This window comes from Telopea speciosissima, chromosome 7 (assembly GCF_018873765.1).
Source record: "Telopea speciosissima isolate NSW1024214 ecotype Mountain lineage chromosome 7, Tspe_v1, whole genome shotgun sequence".
Lineage (NCBI taxonomy): Eukaryota > Viridiplantae > Streptophyta > Magnoliopsida > Proteales > Proteaceae > Telopea > Telopea speciosissima.
Genome location: NC_057922.1, coordinates 49,958,677 through 49,964,522, shown reverse-complemented (window position 1 = coordinate 49,964,522; position 5,846 = coordinate 49,958,677). Strand labels below are relative to the sequence as shown.

At 34.7% G+C, this 5,846-nt stretch overlaps 1 long non-coding RNA gene across 1 annotated transcript; it reads right to left on the bottom strand.

Annotated features, from left to right (window-relative positions):
- Positions 1-3,357: 3,357 nt before the first annotated feature.
- Positions 3,358-3,746, bottom strand: LOC122667106. Its single transcript, XR_006333758.1, has 2 exons — positions 3,593-3,746; positions 3,358-3,502 (listed from the first exon to the last, which is right to left on the bottom strand). It is a non-coding gene; the product is annotated as an uncharacterized LOC122667106 (long non-coding RNA).
- Between the last annotated feature and the right edge of the window lie 2,100 nt (positions 3,747-5,846).

Sequence of the window (5,846 nt, the reverse complement as noted above, 5' to 3'; positions counted from 1 at the left end):
AGATGATAAGAATCTCCTTTCTATGTTACAATCTCTAGCTTATAAGGCAGTTATGGAAAAGACTGTAAACTATCCTAAGGATAATCATGTAAATTTTCTTATCTTTAAAGACAAAGGTGTCAAACAATGCGGTTTTGATTATACGGTGTGGTTCTGGTTCAGTGCACATTTTGCAAGGTAGAAATCAAAACCGCATCGAATAAGAATCACCCAAAATCAAAATCGTTTTACATGTGGTGCGGTTTTAGCGGTTTTAATTTGGTTTTCGTTATCTGGTTAACAACCATGCGGTTTGTAATACCGGTTCATATCCAGTTTCACCTTTATACCCTTTAATTTTATTTTTCATTTCTTTGTTATGTGGGAGAAATTATATTGTTTCATACATATCTAACTCTAGGCAAAGTTTATTTAGACATGTTGATTGCAATGGTATTTTTAAGTGATTATTCAATGTCACCAAGTACTGCAAGAGAAACAACCTAAGGACATCACGATACTTCACTCAATTCATTAATAAAGTCTATTAAGACATGCTCGTTGCAATGATATTTTAGAGTGATTATCAAAACCCTCTCTCCCTTCATGAATTTGGCACTCAAACTGAAATTCAAAAACATCTCAGTAAGAGTCCTAATATTTTAGTGTGTTTAACTCTTTCTTTAACAAAACAGAATATTCTTAATCTCGATTTTCTATCTAGTTTCTATTTGGTTAATCAACCATTTTTTGGATTTGAATTGAACCGAACTGATAATAGAACCTATGAATTAGAATCACGTCATTTTTTTACGGTGCGATTCTGTTCGATCATCAACGGTCGGTTTCGATTTCAAATATTCCATGTCTGTTTCCTCTTGCTACCTGTCGTCAATCGCTATCGCTGCGGTTTCTGCATAGCCCTCTTCTCATCTTAATTTCTTTGGCATTACGTACTCTTACTTCTTCAAAGATCACTAGTGAACTCGTGCTTGCTAACCGACGAGATACCTGCCTTCCTGGCCAGAGAGGTTCAAGGCAAATTTTGAAGCGACCTTTACTATCTACAAGGGTGATGCTGGAGAGAGAGAGAGAGAGAGAGAGGTTTCTTTGAGATCCTTCTGATGGAAAAATACATGCGAAACACTCATGGAGATCAATAAGCATATAAGAATTACAGAGGTGTTATTGGCGTACCTGGATTCGTGGTTGTGGCAGCCGAATTCTTGACGATCCCTGTTGCACACGAACTGTTGGTCTGGTCTGCCATCTTCCACTCAACTTTAGGTTTTCTCATTAGTGGTCACTTAATGGGCCAGTGACAACTATTTATAGTGGTGAGGGCAGGGACCAATCCTGCATAGAAACTAGGGTTTCCTTCTCATTAAGGAAACAATACTTTAGGTCCATACACTGGACTCATACCATTAAGGCAGCTCCCATCAATACTGCTAAACCGGTTTTGTTAAAATAAAGTGAGACTATACTAGCCCACCTTTATGAAAATCTTATAATCTCCCACTTGGGTTGCATATGTCATAAGATTTGATTTTGAAAATCTTTTAAAATGACTCTCCGGTTTAGACAAACTGATTGTGGCCACAAAAGACAGTGTTGAATAAAGTACACCTTAAACAGTGCAGATCATCACATCTAAAGAGACATGAGACCTAACACGTCAAAGTGCTTATGGCCTCACCGACTTGGGTTGTACAATATAAGAATGTGGTATGAAAAATGCATGATATAATGATCAACATGCCAATTTTTAAATTGGTTCAGGCTCGGAAACCAAATGAGCCGCATGAGACAAAAGCTGAAGGTCTCATTTACCATAAGCGTCGCTCAAACGCAAACACTTCACATAAGGAAGCTCGTTGAAACTGGGTCCAAATGTCCCAACATACTAGTTCACGTCCTCGAAACCGAATGAGACTCTTCTAGTGAACAAAAGATGTGCGTGTATTTACTGAAGGCCTCAAATACCAAAGGAGACAAATACACCACATAGCCTCAAATATTTGAAGGAGGCAAAACAAGTGTACACAATAGAATCTGCATGCTTTTACTTAACAACTGGATGTGCGTGTATTGACTGGAACCTCGTATACCAAATGAGGTAAATACACCACATATGACCTCAATTAATTCTCTATGAGGTGATTAATCAAGTGTATACACATAAATAAATGGCCATAACAAAGATGCATGTATATTCTCGAGAATAAAATGTCACGAAAAGACATGAATCTGAAATCAGTTGCAACTGTATACATAAGCAAAACTCCCATTAATAAAATGCATCAAAAGAACTAACAAGTTCCATATTACTGACATACTCCTAAAAACTTTTGGAGTCAAATCCTTAGTGAGAGAATCAACAAGCATACTATCTGTAATAATGCACCAAACTGAGTTTTGTGACTCACAAACTTTCTCTCTAACAAGGAAGCATAAATATCAAATTCCGAGTTAAAATGCTTCAGTCATAGAGTCTAAACAGTGACATCACAATAGATCACAAAACTCTGCTTGCATAGAGAAAAGCAGTCGGTGTCCATAAGACACCCTCTTAACATATAGCACCACCTGTCATCCCAAACAGATATCCACATATGGTCTTTTTGGTCATCTTGGCAGTTACCTAATGTGCTACTCCAAAATTATAAAATAAGCAATATCAATCCATATGTATTCTTGAGTTTACATTAAACTACCAACATTAGATGCACAAAGAGTATTATTCACCTGAATTCACTGAGTATTGGTAAATCTGTTTTCTTTCACAAGAAATCGTTTGAAGCAAACCAAGAATGCGTATAATTCTATTATAGTGAATCTTAATGCCTAAACATAAGAGGTTTTTCCAAGATTTTTTTACCAAAATGGTTAATACTGTTTTATCTGAAGTAAAATGACAATATTATTATTTGCAGCAAGAATATTATCACTATAAAAAACAAAAAAATATTATCTAACTCCTACTGATCCTCAGATAAATATTGTCAAACTAAGACAAGAACCTCTAAAGTAGCAAAGTCCAAAACGTCACCCTCACACCATCAAGCGAAATCAACCAAACAATGACTCACCTGTGGTGGCAAGAGCACATCATTCGTCATATGGTTTCCTTGACTGCAAAAACCATACTTACTGTAGCCACATAAAATATTAAAGAATCCGTTCCATTCCCTAAATTGGAATCATTCAAGATTTTGATGGAAGATAATTGGGAACTTAAAGTTGGTAAACATGATCATACAAAATTTATCAAAACATACAATATGCAATAACTGAAGACATATCAATATCCCAATAATATAGCTGAAAACTGATTAATTTGGGCTTATTAATCAGATTTATCCCAGTTTTATTTTCAGTAACTGTAGAAAAACATAAACTGGGGAAAGATTCGACGTCATCAGGGTCACACTTGTGGTGGTAAGATCGCCCAACACGCAGTGGAATCTCTCACATACAAGGCGAGACGCTTGCAACAACACCACTCTAAAGATTCCGTCACCTGTGGTGGCAAGACAAGAACCTCTAAAGTAGCGAAGTCCAAAACGTCACCCTCACACCATCAAGCGAAAGCGATCAAACAATGACTCACCTGTGGTGGCAAGAGCACATCATTCGTCATATGGTTTCCTTGACTGCAATCCATCCGAATAGTCAATGATGATCTCACAATCCAAGTAACTAGCCCACTGAGTGGAAGCGTAATCACTTAAATCATGAACCCCGTAGACTTGGATTGCTACTGAATGCCCATTTAATTTCAATAATTTCCATCAATATTGTTATTATCATAAAACACACATAGCCAATATATTTAAAGAAATGCCACCTAAATCAATCCTTTCGTGATGTTCAGAATTATCACATAGTGTCAATATCATGAATAAGCTACATGCAATCCCTCGTGACGAAATCGAATGTCACAGACTGTATAACACCGATGAGCAAGTCAAAATACATCAAATTGGCTAAAAATTCATGAAAGGCTAGTGTAATGTATATAAACCAATATGTAATACATCCATCACCCATAGTAGGATAGAATCCTAGCTTCCTATGGTGACACCATAATAAAACTTCATATAAGATCCAAAACTTGTTTACTATTGAACTAATCAATCTTGTTTGAATCTCTGTCTTAAACTAAAAGACCAAAACCGGTAAAAAACAAAAGATCATACTGACAACAAGTTTACTGGCTCAAAATAAGTCGACGGGCCGGATTATAGAGTCGACCCAACCTAGTGGAATTCAAGGACAGAAATACCAATAAACAACAGTAGGACTAACCAGTCAATAGATTCATAATTACGACATCGTAGAGGTTCCAAAATAATGACTGTAAGCACAGAAAGTAATCCACAAATGTTTATTGATAAATAATTTTCAAGACCAGAAATGATATATGGAACCAATCAACAGAAGCGATTTCTAGAAATGAAGTCAAACTCAATAATCATAAGGTCAAAACTGAAATTATTTCTATAGAACAAACTTAAAATCGTATGATTTCTAATTCACTTCCCTAAACAATTTATAGTGAATCCATTTATAAGACTTTTCAAGTAGGTTTCATTAAAACTATGATGGAAGTATTTAATCTGTAACTTTATAAGCCCATGCTTACTACCTTAATGATCCAAAAACTCAATCATATGTGGGCATCATCATATCCATCTTGTACCCAAGTTTCAACAAATTAAAATTTCAATGTCTTCACATATTTATAGGATTACCTAAAATAACTTTATGAGATATAAAATGATGGAACATGTGACAACAATATCCCCTCAATGGCAAACTTGTAAATACTACACATTAAAGATTGTGTTTTCCTAAATGTCACAAATAACCAAAAGCATACATCACTGATTATAATACCTCATGACAATACAAAATGTCACGAGTTCCTTATGTATTATAATACACATGTGGTTTTACTTAACGCCTTGTGACTTACTTAGACGTCACAACCTTAATGGCACTGAATCCACACATAGAATAATTCAAAATGTGATGTTGTAAATCGTACATGTATGTGACATAGCATAAGGGAAAATAAAACATAGATGTTTGGCTAATTAAATAACCAATATGCACCAAAATTTACTTTATGTATCCAAACAACACCTTAAAAGGCCAAAGGGATACATACTGCAGCCAAATAAACCCTTATATGGAAGTTTAATTTAATGTCTCCTAAAATTGAAAGTATATTTTAACACGTTCCTGATACTGTATGGAACATAAAATTACCCTTGACTTAAATTTTATACTCCCACCGATTCAAGGTACTCTTAAAATTCATGGTCAAAACGGTTCAGAAATGGCTTAACAATAACCTTAAAATTAATTTTTGAAATCAATTTTATTAAAACTGTTTCCACAATAGAAATAATTCAACCAATGGAATCTCTGAAATATTTCCATGAATTATATCAACAAAAAAATCATTTCTGTAACTGGAATGAACCAAATCATTTTCTACAAATAATCCATAGCCTGAATTGAACCAAAACAGATAAAATTGAGTTAAAAAACTAAAAAAGTTCATAATTATATTGCCCCATTGGTCGAACCATATAACCGGCTCGGAGTACATAGTTACATCCTCCCACCGGTTCGACCAGTCAATATGATAATGTGATAAACATGGCATGAAACGATGATAAGCCTTTAATATAGAAAATAATACAGGCTTATATACTTATTACATATTTTCAAATTTAATGGACTTTATTATAATAATAAGCCACCAAAACACGTATGGGCTCATTTTATTTTCATCCAAAAGTTCTCTTTAGGCATGTAACAAATACAACTGAAATAAAACTATGTGTTAACAT